The 16,420-nt window shown below is 41.1% G+C and overlaps 1 long non-coding RNA gene across 3 annotated transcripts in view; it reads right to left on the bottom strand.

Moving 5' to 3' along the window:
- The window catches only part of LOC103290124 (uncharacterized), a 61,778-nt gene that overhangs the window by 23,888 nt on the left and 21,470 nt on the right, over nucleotides 1-16,420 (bottom strand). The window lies entirely within an intron of this gene.

The following is a 16,420-nucleotide window of genomic DNA, read 5'->3' as shown; positions in this document are numbered from 1 at the left end:
CATGTGGCTCGCGAGCCGCCGTTTGCCGACCACTGCCCTAGATCTATGTCTTTATCAGAAGAGACAAAAATGAACGATCTCCCCAGAGGAGCAAACATATTTCAGTGTGTGGAAGTGAAGAATATCCCTGCCTGTTAATAGACCTGGGGGTACATGGCCTGCTGGCCCCTCTAACACTGACGTCCTGACATATGTAATGGGTTCTGTCACCTGTAGTTGATGGCAGGGGAGGTGAGTACCTTGGCTCAGGAATTAGACAGTGTCGGTCATTGTGCTCAGGGTGCCAACAGTCCAGAAACATTATTAAACCATGTCTTAAACACTAGATCCTTGCTGACAGGAACTCAATTTCTGCCATTGCTTCTGCCTCATGTGAAAAACCGATAAACCTTGTTTTTCTCACTAGGGATTTCTTGGGTTTCAGCCTCTCTAATTAACTTCTGTGCTTCATTAATCTTGAAGTCATCCAGGACACTAAGCACACACACACAACCTAGGGCTGGTAATCATTTTTAATATTCTTTCACATGGGGTTATTTATAAAATGGTCATCTCCTACATTAAAAAAAAAAAGGGAAATCTTTTCATTCTTGTCTGTGTTTGCAGGAAGTTAATCTCTATCCATAAATCGTGAATAAGCAACTAACCTGGAGGGAACAGAGATTCTCAGCTTCATACAAGCAGGAATGGTGCCCTTATTTTTGCTCATCATTTTAATCCCAGCAAACACAACATGCTTGGCCCATAGTAAGCACGTGAGAGCATTCACTGAATAAATTAATGAATGTGTGAGTGAATAAATACTAAATGTTGCAGAAGAAGGAGTAAGCTTTGAAGTTGAAAGGATAAGGGTTCCTAATGTCTAATCCTAGCTCTGCCCCTTCCTAGCTATGTATCTTTGAACAAGCAATTTCTCTGAAACTTGGTGTTCACACTGGCATAACAGAAGTAATATCTATGCCTCATAGGGAAGTTCTGAAGATTAAATGAGAGACTGTTCAAGTCCTAGCACATGGGAAGTACTCAAAAAAGATTAGCTATTTAAAAAGTCCTCTGGGGGGACGAGGACAAATATGTGATATCTTAATCAATAAAGAAATTAAATAAATAAATGAATAAATAAATATTTAAAAAGTCCTCTGGCCCTCACTAGGTAGCTCAATTAGTTAGAGCATTGTCCCAATACGACAAGGTTGTGGGCTCAATCCCTGGTCCGGGCCACATACAAGAATCAACCAATGGCTCAGCTGGTGTGGCTCAGTGGTTAAGTGTGGACCTATGAACCAGGAGGTCACAGTTCGATTCAGGTCAGGGCACATGCCCAGGTTGTGGGCTTGATCCCTAGTGTTGGATGTGCAGGAGGTAGCAGATCAATGATTCCCTCTTATCATTGATATTTCTATCTCTCTCTCCCTTCCTCTCTAAAATCAATAAAAATATATTTTAAAAAAAGCAACCAATGAATGCATAAGTAAATGGAACAATAAGTCTCTCTCCCTCTCATAATAATAAATCCTTCCCAAGGGAAACTGGGGGGAAAGAATGGGAGAAATATTTAAGCCATCTTTGAGTGTGAAGTACTTTAAAGGAAGAATTTAACAGTGTAGAGAGTTTTTAAGTCTCCTAAATTTGATAATAATCACAGTCTTAAAAGCACATTCTAAAATTTAGTTTAGTTTTTATTTTATCTCTATACTTTTAGTTGAGCAGGGATTCCCCAATTATCATTTCATATTGATTTTATTTGAAGTTAGAATTTAAGTGTGTAAAACAGAGAAATCAACAGCTATAATTGCAATGAGCTTTTTAAATATTAAAAAGCATGCAGATGTAAAGTTAAGAATAAAAAAATTTACAGATTTTATCCTTCCAATAAAATGAATTCAGTAGCCCTAACTGGTTTGGCTCAGTGGATAGAGTGCTGGCCTGCGGACTCAAGGGTCCCAGGTTCGATTCCGGTCAAGGGCATGTACCTTGGTTGTGGGCACATACCCAGTGGGGAGTGTGCAGGAGGCAGCTGATCGATGTTTCCCTCTCATCGATGTTTCTGACTCTCTATCCCTCTCCCTTCTGCTCTGTAAAAAATCAATAAAAATATATTTTAAAAATGGCAAAAGGCATATTTACTTTAAAAAATGAATTCAGTAAAAATATTATATATATATATATATACACACACACATACACACACACACACACACATACTGCATTACGTGATCTGATGTTATGTATACAGTTTATTTTACGGAAAGATTAATAGATTAATTCAAATAAATAAGCCTTTATGGATTTCAAATAATAAAAATGAAATCAAGTAATGGATTCTCTTTTGGCCAATCCAAAAATTCTCAATTGGATATTCTGTGCAATTTAAGCCTTTCCTAGGGGCTGGACTTTAATAACCACGCCCCTGTGTTGGAACTAAATGTACAAGGCCAGCTACAGAAAACAATGCCCAGGCTGACCAAGCTCACTTTTCTTGTAGAGCTCTAAGGTCGGAACAGTCCCACTCCCCAGGAGATCTCAGATCACGGCTTTATTGAGCTTGGTTGGTCTGAGAAAGATATTGCAGGAATGGTGATGCTTTGCAGTCACAGACATGCTATCACATTTTTAGGGAAAAGTAATTATCCTGAAATTGTATGTATGCTACCAATCAGGACTATGCACAAGAGACTCTTGACTATTTGACTTGTTTTTAACGTGACCTTATTAGCTGGCAGGTATGATCTTGAAGATTCATTTACCTTTTTAAAAAATATATATTTTTGTTGATTTCAGAGGGGAAGGGAGAGGGAGAGAGAGAGAGAGAGAAACATCAATGATGAAAGAGAATCACTGATCAGCTACCTCCAGCATGCCCCAAACTGGGGATCATGCCTGCAGCCCAGGAATTGAACCATGACCTTCTGGTTTGTAGGTCAATGCTCAACCACTGAGCCATGCCAGCTGGGCTACCTTTTTTTTTTTTTTTATCACTTGTCTCTTCCTTCTGTCTAACCAGCCACCACCTCTGTGTATGGTAGTATGACCCTCCACACTTCCTTCCAATGTGTCCTCCTATGCAGGAGAGCCTGGAAAGCTAAGGACACATCTCTCAGACCTCCTAGCAGCAAGATTTCAGTTTGTTTGTTTTGTTTTGTTTTTAATATTTTTTTATTGATTTCAGAGAGGAAGGGAGAGGGACAGAGAGGTAGAAACATCAATGATGAGAGAGAATCATTGATTGGCTGCCTCCTGCATGCCCCCCACTGGGGATCAAGCCCGCAACCCGAGGCATGTGCCCTTGACCGGAATCAAACCTGGGACCCTTTGGTCTGCAGGTCGACGCTCTATTCACTGAGCCAAACCAGCTAGAGCAAGATTTCAGTTTTAATTTGTTCCATTCTTCAGAAATCTTGGCATGACAGCTGGAAGATCGAGTAGAGTGGAGGACATGCTTCACCATTTGGCTTTTTCTGCCGGCTGACAGTGGGGTGGCGGTGTCTGGTTTTTCCGGGGCAGTTTCCTGATCTGGACAGTTCCTGAGAGGGCTGACCTCCTTCTCATGCTAGCTTTCTGATCCTGGCAGTGGTGGTTTGGTCTCAGAGCCAGCAGCTGGCACCTCTGCTTCCCAAATCAGCAGGAGGTCTCCCGATTAAAGAGCGGAGTCTCCCTCAGTGGTTCAGTCAGAGTCTGGCTTGCAAGGTTGTTCTCGAAAGCTCAACCTTGTCAACAGAAGTTTGCTGCCACCAAGCTAATGTCAATGGGAGTCCCCAATCTGGGGTGTGGAAAAAGGAGAAACTTTATTCAGGTAAACAGTGTGCAAACCAAGGAAATACAGTCTCTGGTGGAAACCCAAAGTGTGCTCACTGAGACAAAGAGGAGGATGTTTTTTATAAAGTTCTTGCCTGGTTCCCAACTGGTCCATTTTTATGAAAATGAGGTTTCCAAATTTGCATGGTCTGCTTGGTCCAAACACCAATGTCCTGCTTGGTCGACTTCACACATTCTGATTGGTTGTCATATAACCACTCTGCTTGGTCAGTATAGATGCAAATAGGGATATAGCTGCACGGTTCCGATTGGACAGGCAGGTCTCAGTCCCTTGGTGAGAAGATAATACTAGGAACACCTTTATAAGGGTTGACTCAGACCAGAGGAACATCATGCAGGTTCAGTCTGCAGTGCTTCTTGGAAATGCAGCATGCCTGAGAGGCCTCTATCAGCAATGGCTGCTAGGCTCTGGTTATGAATTTGGGCCCAGTTCACCAGAAGGAATCCTTGGTGGATATATTCTTTCTCGAGGTCCACAACCTGGAGGTTGTTTCTTCAGTCTCCTCAATGATTCTGTGATCCACATGCTGTAATTAATCCCGCTCAGTTTAAACTAGCTAAAGTGGATTCTCTTTTTTGCAACTGAACCCTGACAGACATAACCCTTACCTCCCAACCACTGAAAATCTCTCCCATGCTGAAACATTAGGAGATAGGCTTATTCATTCAATCAGCACACAGACGATGGGCCTGAAACGGTTCTAGACTGTGGGGATGCTATGATAAACAACACAGATGAGGTCAAGTGCTCAGAAAACTTTCATAGGAAAAGCAGAAATTCCCCATGTAAACAAACAAGATCAATTCAGAGCCAAATGTAACAGAGAAACTAAATCAGAGTAACATGATAGAGAGTAAGCCTGGCAGGCAGGGAGGGTCATGTTGGATAAGGTGATCAGGGAAGGGCTCTCTGGCAAGTGACACTCGAGTAGAGACCTGAGTACCAAGCTCAGGTCCACCAGGTGATAACCTGTGGATAGGCTTTCCAGGAGCAGGGACTGAAAGAAAAAGGTAGGAAGGTGAGAATGAGCTCAGGATGTACAAGAGGCAAAAGAGAGGTCAGGGTGATTAGGTGCTTAATGAGCACAGAGAAACAAGGCATTTTATTTACTGACTCACTCCTTAAATATTTGTTGAGCACCTACTATGCACTGAGCTCTATGCTGGGTGCTTGCATTATAGCACTGGAAAATAGAGACAACAATTCCTCTTCTCATGGAGGTTATATCCTAGGGGTGGGGAAAGGAGGAACAATAAATAAGTACTAGGTGAGACACATGTTGTATTAGATCAGAGGTTCCCCCCCCCCTCCCCATGAGACGGTTGGCAAAGTCTGGAGACATTTTTGGTTGTCACAACTGTGGAAGAGAGGGGGTTGCTAGTATTTATAGTGGGTAGGAGCTAAGGATGTGGCTAAACACCCTACAATGCCCAGGGTGGTCCCTCAAAACAATGAAGTATCCCCCAAATTTCCATAGGGCCAAGGTCGAAAAACCCTATATTAGATGGTGATGAAAGTTATGGAGAAAAAAAAAAGCAGAGAAAGGGGACAGGGAATACCAGGGGCAGGGCAGAAGGTGGGGAAGCAGTTCAGGGACGAACACCGAATAAATGTAACATCTGAACAAAAACCTGAAGAAGGCAAAGCCATTAGCGGTGCAGATATCTACAAGAAGAAGATCATAGGACAGGAAAGAGCAAATGCAAAGGCAGTCTGGAAAATTGCAGGAGAGCAAGGACACTGATGTGGCAAGGGCAGAGTAAGCAAAAGAGGGAGACACAAAGATGACACAAAGATTACCAGGGTCCTGAGTGTCATTCATGCCCTGAGCGGTCAGAAATCAATTGCTAACTCATCAGTTAAAGAACTTGGGTCAGTGAGCCTGGCGTGGCTTAGTGGTTGAGTGTTGACCTATGAATCAGGAGGTCTCAGTTCCATTCCGGGTCAGAGTTTATGCCTGGGTTGCAGGCTCGATCCCAGTGTGGGGTGTGCAGAAGGCAGCTGATCAATGATTCTCTCTCATCATTGATGTTTCTCTCCCTCTCTCTCTCTTCCTCTCTGAAATCAATAAAAAAATATATATTTTAAAAAGAACTTTAGGCAGAGCAGTGACATAATTTCTGACATTGCTTTTAAAGGGATGGCTCTGGCTGCTGTTTGGGAAATTATTCATAAGAGAGCAAGAGCAGAAAGTGGGGACACCAATTAGGTGGCATTAAGTGGATTGGCAAAGGAAGAGAGGCAGTAAGGATGACAACCAAACTTCTGGTGGGAGCAGGTGGAAGGTCTGAGAGCTGTGTACCAACATGGGAGAAGCAGCTGGGGAGGCACTGCCAATCAGGCATTCTGTTTTGGACAAGTGGAGTTTGAGATAGGAAACCAAATGGAGATGTCACAGATCACAGAATATGAGCCTGGGGTTTAGGAGAGAAGCCTTGGCCGGATATGTAAATCCACTGTAAACAACAAATGAATCCATTGGAACCAACAAAGCCACAGTGTAAAAATCACTAAGGAAGTGAGTATGAAGAGAAGTATGAGGGCAGGAGAGCTAAGCAGGGCCCAGACTGTGCAGAATATTTATCAAACTTCTAGAAATATAGAGTCAAATCTTTTGCTAGTAAAGACAAGTTATAATTATAAATCAGAATCCTGCTTGGAAAATGTATGACTGCTTTTTAACTTTCATATATTCATCTTTCAAGTTCTCAAAAGTAGATAATTATTACTATAAATTCCTTTAAGGAAAGGCTAAAGGAATATTTTTAAAGCAACAGCATCATGGATTACTGGGACTGTTTAAAGAATTTCAGAATTGGAACATAAAAATCATCTAATCGGAATCCAAAATCTTAGAGACGACAAAACTAAGGCTCCACATGGCCAGGTCATAAACTAGTCACATGGCTAATTAGGGGCATAACCAGAATAAGAAGCTTAATCTCCTATTCTGATGCTGTTCCCAGTTTATCATGCTAAGCAGACAACTCAAAACAAAGAAGAAACTCTTCTGAGATAGTCATCTCAACTGGGGGAGAAATTTGATTTATTTACAAATATTTGCTATTCACAAAACTGATCCTATGGACAGTATGTAGCATAAAGCACCTGTGTATCTGTAGAAGAATGAGAATCCATCCTGTGCAGGGAACCCTGATTTGGGAAGGTAAAATAAGCCTTCCGGCAACTGGCCGTTGCTCTAGCAGCTAGGAGGAAGGTAAAGAAGTGAGTCAAGAGAAGGATGTAACTTGCTTAACCCAAGATTTTGTTGGACCCTGCCATAAACAAGCCAACATTGAGGAAGCTGTCATGTATCCCATGGGCGTAGTTGGGGCCACTGCAGTGGAAGAGAGAGTGAATCTGTGCTTTGCCCCCAGAGGACAAGAACTAGTCTCCTTTCAATCCTTGTCACAAAGCACACTCACAAATAAACACATTTATTGCCGTGGAATGGAGAAAGGTGGTGAGGACTGGTAGGGCTCCACTACACACACAGGGACAGAAACATCATCAGAAGAGGAAGTGAGCTGGCCCAGTCATCTCGTGAGTCAGTGGAGGAAGAGGCAGCATTCTATCCTGTGACTCAGCCACTGACCATATCCTCCTCCGGCCAGCAAGCAAACCCAGACAGACAGACAGAGCAGAGCTGGGTTTGGACCAGCCCAGTATAGGGGGAGATGAACAAGAGAGCTTACATTCAGGTTATTCAGGAGAGTAACCCAGGTGGTTCATCCAGGGAAGGCAAATCCAATAACCTCAGACTTCAAACCTCTGCCGTTCAGGTATGCCTAGGTTCTCCCTCTTACACGGCATTTGTATACTATAGGACATCTGGGTTGCTTGCCTTTTTGTTCATTCCTTTTTTAAAAAAATTCTGAATAAAAGTAGCTTTAAAAAATGTCTCCTTTGGATATTCCCCCCCCCCCCCCCCCAAAATGGGTATGGTTTAAGGTTGTTTTCTGGAACTCCATTTACTTCCTTTCTTCTATTCTGTTTAAAATTACTCTGGGAAAGGAAATATGATTTAGTTGGAACCTTCTGTTAAAAAGAGAACTACTGACATCATTTTTTTTTTTTAAATCAAAGGGTGCAATAATCTACATTCCCAAAGGAAGTCCAGTAGGAAGCTCCCCACAGTTGCCTTCTGGGAAATGGGGTCCTTAAGCAAGTAACATGAACCCTATTGAATTATTTTCCTTTTATTCTATCAAAGGTGATAGAACTTTGCTTATTTTCTCTAGGCCATTCTTGGGAAGTCATAGAACATATCACAATAATGCTAGTCCCTCTGTGCTGGATATGCAGATTTAGAGAAAGCAAACAGTTGGAGGGATGGAAATTAATCAGGACTCAAATAGCAATGTGTTAGAGTATGGTAAACTATTTCTTTATTCTAATGGTTTTACTACTTTGAAAGAAAAACTGATAAAGCAAAACATACCGTGACAGACTTGTCACATTCCTTTTCACCAATCTACTTCGGAATATGTCTTTTTGTGAGATTAATATCATTTCCCCAGGTAGAAATTATTCAGATCAATATAAGAATAAATACCTATATGTTAAATTCTAAAGTATAATAATCACAAATTAAAGTAATGCCAAGCCCTGGCCTGTTTAGCTAAGTGGATAGAACGTCAGCCTGCAAACTGAAGGGTCCTGGGTTTGATTCCGGTCAGGGTTACATGCCCAGGTTGTGGGCTCAATCCCCAGCAGGGGCATGCAGGAGGAAGTCAATCAATGATTCTCTCTCATTGTTGATGTTTCTATCTTTCTCTCCCTCTCCTTCCTCTCTGAAATTAATTAAAAATCTATATATATATAAAAGCCTAAGCAACTGTTATGACCAGTCGACCGAACGACCGGTTGACGGGTCACTATGATGCGCACTGACCACCAGGGGGCAGACGCTTAACACAGGAGCTGCCCCCTGGTGGTCAGAGTGCTCCCACAGCCAACCTCCTGTGGCCAGCCAACCTCCCTGGATCCCTCCCTCCAGCCAACCGGCCCCGATTAGCCTCGATCAACACCAATCAGGACTGAGCAAGATGGCTCCGATTGGCCCTGATCACCGGCCAGGCCAAGGGACCCCACCTGTGCATAAATCCGTGCATCAGGCCTCTAGTATATATATCAAATAAAGTAATTCCAGCCAATCAAGAAACAAGATCTCCATGTACAATTGTTCTGTGGTGTTTTCAAGAGCTTCTTTACTATCAGTGGGAAAATGTGATCTGTGTGGGTATCTGGGGAAGCTGTTACAATGCAAAACAATCGAACCACCTCCTCTGGTAAAAAAATAAAAATAAAAAAAATGAGAGCAAAACCATTATTGCTCTAACTTCTAAGAAGACTTTTCCCATGATATCACTGTCAGGTGCAAGAAGACACTGTGTTGATTCACGGTGTCTGCATTAAAAAATTATATCCTAATAGGGTTGTAATGAATCCAGCAAAAAGACAGGCTCAAACCACCGTCACAAGGACTAAAGATTATCTATCTATCAATCTAGCTATCTATCTACAGGGTGAGACAAAAGTAGGTTTATAGTTGTGAGTATGTGAAACAGAGGATTTCTTGTATTATTCTTTGTTAATTATTGTATTATTTTCCAAAAAAACAACAGCAAACTACTTTTGCCCCACCCTATGTGTGCATGCGTGCGTGTGTGTGTGTGTGTGTGTGTGTGTATATATATATATATATCTCCAAACCCTTCCTGAGTTCCTTGGAAATATCAAATTTAGGCTTCTGCTGTAGGCTAGCACATAGTTGTTAGGTTGAATTAAATCAACTATCTACCAAATCTGGTTAATCAAACACTGAATTCACTCTTATGCTGACCAAAAAGGAAAGAAGAATTGAGGCATCTCACCTCAATTGCTGTAAATCTGGTGTATTTGTACTGGGACAGAATCAGGTGAGTTATAGGACCTCCAATAATCTGTCACAAGCCTCTAAAGGAGGAATCATACCCCTTTATTTTCCTGCTGAAAAATCACCAGGACATGGAAAAATCCCAAACTCAGCACCTCGGCGTTCTTTACCCAGTCCTGCTGGCGTCCTGGCAGACCAATTTGGAAACCATGATTAATCCCCTGGTAAACAGAAAATAGGCTCTGGAGCCATGAGAAGCCAAACCTGAGTCACTCTCTGGAGGCTCAACCCCTGGACAATCTAACTCTACCTCCTCCTCCTGGAGCTGGCTCACTTGCCCGGTGGTTTTCAGCAAACAGAAAGGCCTTTCCATGGTGACAGAGCCGCCCAACGAAGCAGAGACTGAAATGTCACTGTGAGTGACCAACCATAAGGGGATGAAACCCAGATATTTGCAGGGGCCATCATGTCCAATATGGCTCAACTGAAATTGCCTGGAATCCCATCCTACCTGAAATGGGAAACTCAATAGCCTTCCCAATTTCTAGAGGGATTGGAGGGGAAGGAGGACATGTACCTAGACTCCTCTTTGTCATCAAGGGCTCCAGCTTGGTTTGGACTGTGATCCTCTCGTCACTGCGTGAGATGCTGCTGTCCCATGCTAGACGCGGCCTGCTTCTTCACACACCCCGCCTTTTATGTACTTCCCAAAACCCATTGAGTCAGGGCTCTGGATGCAACCCTTATGGAAGATTTGAGGCAATGGAGACTTGCATGGGAGCCTCAAAAACAATTTAAAAGTAAAAATTAAGTGTCACTGTCCTTAAAAGTCCTTCAACCACCCTGGCCCCAGAACTTTCTCACCAACTGTCCTTGCTCCTCAGGCTCTGGCTTCCTTCTATACATTTCCCCAATTTCTTCAGCTAACCCTCTCTCCCACATTCCTGTCACTTCATTATATAGATGTTACTTTGATTTCCCTGTCTCCTGGCAAACTGTGCTCTCACCTTGCACTCTTAAAACATTTTCCTAAACAAAGATGCCTCTTTCCCTAAAAGGAACTTTGTGGCCACATGTTCAAATACATTTACACACACCAACACAAGGATTAGCAGACACACACACACACACACACACACACACACTGATACCCCCTGGAATGCTTTTCCACCTTTCCCCTCTCTGAATCAGATCCATTCTTCAAGGATTTTCTGTGTGAAGCCTCCCAGATTGTGACATTTGATTTCATTCTTTCTCCTAATTATTCATTTCATTTAGGTAGCCATTTCCTCCCTAATAGTGACATAAATTCTCTGAAGGCAACGATTGTCCAGCCCCTTTTTTGTACTCCCCACGTTCACTAGAACAGTTCCAAACAAGCCACAGATACTCAGCAGATGCCTGGTGGATTGAATTAAACAGATCACAGGACCTCAGAACCAGCGTGTAATTAACCTCAAACTTGAGTACACCTCACTGAGGGAGACTAAGGAAACCTGGATCCTACTCTGCTGTCCAGATTTTGGTAGCTGGAAATTTCAAATTCAATAACTATCTTTTTTTGTGACGTTGGGCCAATCATCTAACTTTTTTGTGCATCAGTTTTTTAAATCTATAAAATAAGAAAAAGAAAAGTACCTGCCCTGTTCAGCTTACACAGTAGTTGTAAGGATTAAATGGGAATATATATATATATATTTTTTATTTTTATCTTTTATTTTTAAATATATTTTATTGATTTTTTACAGAGAGGAAGAGAGAGAGAGAGAGAGTTAGAAACATCGATGAGAGAGAAACATCGATCAGCTGCCTCTTGCACACCTCCTACTGGGGATGTGCCCGCAACCAAGGTACATGCCCTTGACCGGAATCGAACCTGGGACCCTTGAGTCCGCAGGCCAACGCTCTATCCACTGAGCCAAACCGGTTTCGGCATATATATGTATATACATTTCTCTATATACATATATATAAATGTGTGTGTATATATGTTATACATTTTATATATACACATATGTTATATATGTACATGTATTATAATACATAAATTATCTGAGAAGCATTGTGCACAAGACAAATTATTACAAATTAAGATGTTTCCGATATCTTAAAAATATCTTGAATATTTTATCAAGTAGTGTATCAGTGGTCGGCAAACTCATTAGTCAACAGAGCCAAATATCAACAGTACAACGATTGAAATTTCTTTTGAGAGCCAAATTTTTTAAACTTAAACTTCTTCTAATGCCACTTCTTCAAAATAGACTCGCCCAGGCTGTGGTATTTTATGGAAGAGCCACACTCAAGGGGCCAAAGAGCCACATGTGGCTCGCGAGCCGCAGTTTGCCGACCATGGGTGTAGATCATAGAAAGTCTTCTCATATATTTATTATGAAATATTTTCATTTAAATAAATGCCACTAATATTTTCTAAGAACATTTGCTTATACATAAAGGAAGATTTATTACAGTTCTTACTTATAAACAAATGTCTCCTGTTGTTTTTTTTCTCTTCTACCAACAGAATCTGTTTTATTTCCTGCATGGTTAGCTATCATAGGAAAATCAAGGTATTTAAAAACCATATTTAATGCTAACATATGAATCAAAAATCCAGTTATGTAAAAGGAATGATGGGGTTTACTGCCTTTTTGGCTTCCTTCTACTTTATAAAAAAGTCAGACTCAATGACCTTGGTGAATTTTATTCTTGATAATATTTAACTTTGATTTAATTTTTGTGATTCTATCGATTTCTTCAATGTCTTTGATATTCAGGGATAGTATAAAGTCATAAAAATTAACTCAACTTAAATTGCATATGAAAATATGCAAACACCTCTGTTACATAGATTTTAACTGTACTTACATATTACCTCTCTAAATTGATGCAGACACCACTAACTAAACAATAATTTTTATAGTACCTAGAAAATTGTTGAGGTTTTTATAGCCACTTCAGAGGTAAGGAACATGAGGAGAAAGAAGCAACTGGGTGACAGACGAGTTGATCGCAGACTGTAAGTTTTGCACAATATACTGTATATATACACACAACATATATTCATATCGATATCTCCATATATGCATCTCCAGCATCCATTTCTTTCTTAATAGCACCCAGATTTCTGATTTGGGGAAAAGAAATCTGCTGAGAAGTGTTCAGTCCTATAAATCTAGATTCATGCCCCCACGGAAGTTGAAAAGACCAGATCCTTCCTGGACCCCAACTCACCCCAGCCAAGGGACAGACAGGCATATGGCGAATCAGCCGGAGAGGCTCTTTCCCTGGGCTTCTGAAACGTGAGAGAGATACAAGGAAACAGCAGTGGTTCTGACCATAAGAAGCTTTCTGGAGCACATAACATTCTAGCCCACTTCCAAGTCTTGTTCTCCAATATCCTGTTAATTCTGTGCACACCATCAGCACCACCAAATCCTTTGCACCAATAAATATTCTTTAGCTTCAGTTGGTCAGAGTTTTTGTTAATTGCAGCCAAGGAATTCTCACCACCATATGACCTCATTTCTCTTTTCCCATTGAATAGTATTTGTTAAAAATATACTGGTAAATGAATGAAGAATATACATATAAAAACATAATTAAAGGTTGTATAGGATATAAACATATTTTTGTTGTTGGCTATAACTCAAGAATTCAGTATATGTATTTTATGTTTCTCCCTTTTTGTTTTAAGATGGGAATATTTTTTACCTGAAACTTTAAATATATACTTCAAAACTTAGGTAATTTTTTTATATCCTGGAGTTATCCCTTTTTATATACTAATTTACATTCTTATGAATCAATCTGTATTCTTTAAAAATAATTAGTAAATATCATGATACAGAGTCTGTCTCATATTTTATCTTTTCCACACAAAGAACCATAAACTAAGTTGCCAACTGAGTTGTTAAAACCAGTAACTCGGCACTCCTAATGGACAGAAGCATTTGCCTCTGATTTACAAGGCTTTCCATTTTACACATCAGCCAAGCAGCAACCACTGGTTGCTAAGCAACAGCTTTCCTCTCAAGGGCCAGAAATAGAATACATAGAAGAGCAGTTTTTAAAATATAATCTACATATATATGAAGTTCAAGAAAGACCCAGCCCCATAGTTTGGCTGTTTGCCCAGAATGCTTGTCACGAATACTGAATTCACAATGACAGTGTGTGAATTTCAAATACATTTGGTCCATGAATTCTTCAGTAACTATATCCCCTTGTGTTTGCTTCCAGTATATTCCTTGCTACTCAAAAACCACGAAGTAACATAGACAGCAGGCTTTTGAAGCAAATTTCCTTAGAAAAACTATTTGTAAACTGTACACTGAGGTTTTGTTGAACCAAGTCATTGCTGCATTACCATCCCTGTAGCAATACTGCTCTCTTGGTTAAAAGTTAATGCTCTAGGATGCACTCCAAGTGGTTAATAGTGACTCCCACAGGGAAATGACCATTTGTTTTTTTCCTCTACATATTCCTTACAACAAAAATAATTATTGCTAATAGTTGCTGGGTGTTTATGGTATGGTTCTAAGCTCCTTACATGCAGTAATTCACATTAAAATTCTCCATTTGGCAGATAAGGAAAGAAGCTTAGAGAAGTTATGTAATTTGGTCAAGGTTGTGCATATAGAAAGCAACAGAGTCAGGATTCGAACTCAGACAGGGAGCCTCCAGGTCTCCACCTCGTCACTATTCCTTCTTTTATCAGGTAGTTCATGTACTGCCTGAACACCTTTTTTGAAAGTTATACTGTGCCAGGAAATACAGGATTATAATTATATCTGGGTGCTCAGTTCATTAGCAGCTTTTCACCATTGGCTTAATCAGTTTTACAACAGGAGGAGGTAAGCGTGTAACAGAAATCTAACAAGTGCATGAGGATCAACATGTGAGCTGATTTTAGTCAACGGAGAACTGACACTGTGCCAATTCAACTGAACCTGTGGCCACATGCTGTGTTTACTCAAAATAGATTGTGCCGTTACAGAAGTTTCTAAGGAAAGGCTTTAAATAAATATCACTTCTGGGAATTGATTTCCTTCTCAAATGTATATTTAGTGATTTTTTTAAAAAGATTGGCTTAGAACAGTGGTCGGCAAACTCATTAGTCAACAGAGCCAAATATCAACAGTACAACGATTGAAATTTCTTTTGAGAGCCAAATTTTTTAAACTTAAACTTCTTCTAACGCCACTTCTTCAAAATAGACTCGCCCAGGCCATGGTATTTTGTGGAAGAGCCACACTCAAGGGGCCAAAGAGTCGCATGTGGCTCGCGAGCTGCGGTTTGCAGACCACTGGCTTAGAATACAAAAAAAATGTAAGAATACCATCTTCCTCACTTTTTTGTTGTTAATCCTCACCTGAGGATATTTTTCCATTGATTTTTTTTTTTTTTTTTTAGAGAGAGAGAGTAGAAGGGAGGAGGAGAGACATAGAAAGAGAAACATTGATGTGAGTGACACATGGATTGGTTGCCTCCTGCATACACTCCGCATGGGCCCCGACCAGATTGAGCTTGCAACCGAGGTACGTGCCCTTGACTGGAATCAAACCCAGGACCCTTCAGTCTGCAGGCCGATGCTCTATCCACTGAACCAAACCAGCGAGGGCATTTCTTCCTCACTTTTGAGCCCAGTGTAGAAAAGGCAATCATTTACCAACAATTCTGGCAGAAATTGTTTTCTCCTTAATTTTTCTTACTCCTCAGAGGTAGATAAAGCAGACAAAGCAAAGAAGAATATAAACCAAGCCAAGACACTGAAAACTCTGCTGAATAAAATCAGTTTAGGAAAGAAAGAAAGAACACCCCAAACGCATTGGTTGACCTCTGTTAAAACTTTTTCTTGTGCATTTGTTCATTCATTCATTCATTCATTCTGTGTATGGAAACTACACTGGAGGTTAGAGACACAGAAACAAAATGCACACACCTAAATGGTCACATTCAAGGGGAGAAAGCAGAGGCATAAACCTGACAAAGTGCTGTGAGGGAGGAAGGAAGAGGGATGTCGGGGCCCATCGGGACTGGCCACCTCAAAATGTGAGGCAGGAAGGCTTCTATAAAAGGGTACATGGGAGCTGGGGCTTGAAGCATGAGTAGGAGTTTGCCATATGGAAGAAAAGAAGCTGGAGTTCTAGTTAGAGTTCATAAAATGCACAAAGTCCCAGTGAGATCAAAGGCCATGGTGCCTAGGAGGACCGAGAGAACGCCTGTACTGCCGATTAGGCCGGGAGATAGGAGGGGGCCAGGCGGATTTTTATTCACTGCAGGAGAGAACGTGGACTTTATCCTGAGGGCAACCAACAGCTGACAGAGATGCTGGAAGACAAGTGAGCATGTTATAAATATGAATGTTATAAACTATGGCAGTTTAAAAAGAAAAAACAGGGCCGGGCCTGCGTAGCTCAGTGGTTGAGCATCTACCTATGAACCAGGAGGTCATATTTGGATTCCGGTTCGGGGCACATGCCCGGGTTGCTGGCTTGATCCCCAGTGTGGGGCGTGCAGGAGGCAGCCAATCAATGATTCTCTCCCATCACTGATGTTTCTCTCTCTCTCTCTTCTCTATCTCTCTCTCTCTCTCCCTTCCTCTCTGAAATCAATAAAAATATATTAAAAAAAAAAAGAAAAAACATAATGAAGGAAAATTGGGCGAAAAAGAGTGAAACAGTGAATAGCTGTGCTGAATCCCTCCGCTTTCAAAGCAAGAA

This window comes from Eptesicus fuscus, chromosome 22, assembly GCF_027574615.1.
Source record: "Eptesicus fuscus isolate TK198812 chromosome 22, DD_ASM_mEF_20220401, whole genome shotgun sequence".
In the NCBI taxonomy this organism is placed as follows: domain Eukaryota; kingdom Metazoa; phylum Chordata; class Mammalia; order Chiroptera; family Vespertilionidae; genus Eptesicus; species Eptesicus fuscus.
Note: the sequence above shows the minus strand (reverse complement) of the source record. Positions and strands in the feature narration are given on the sequence as shown.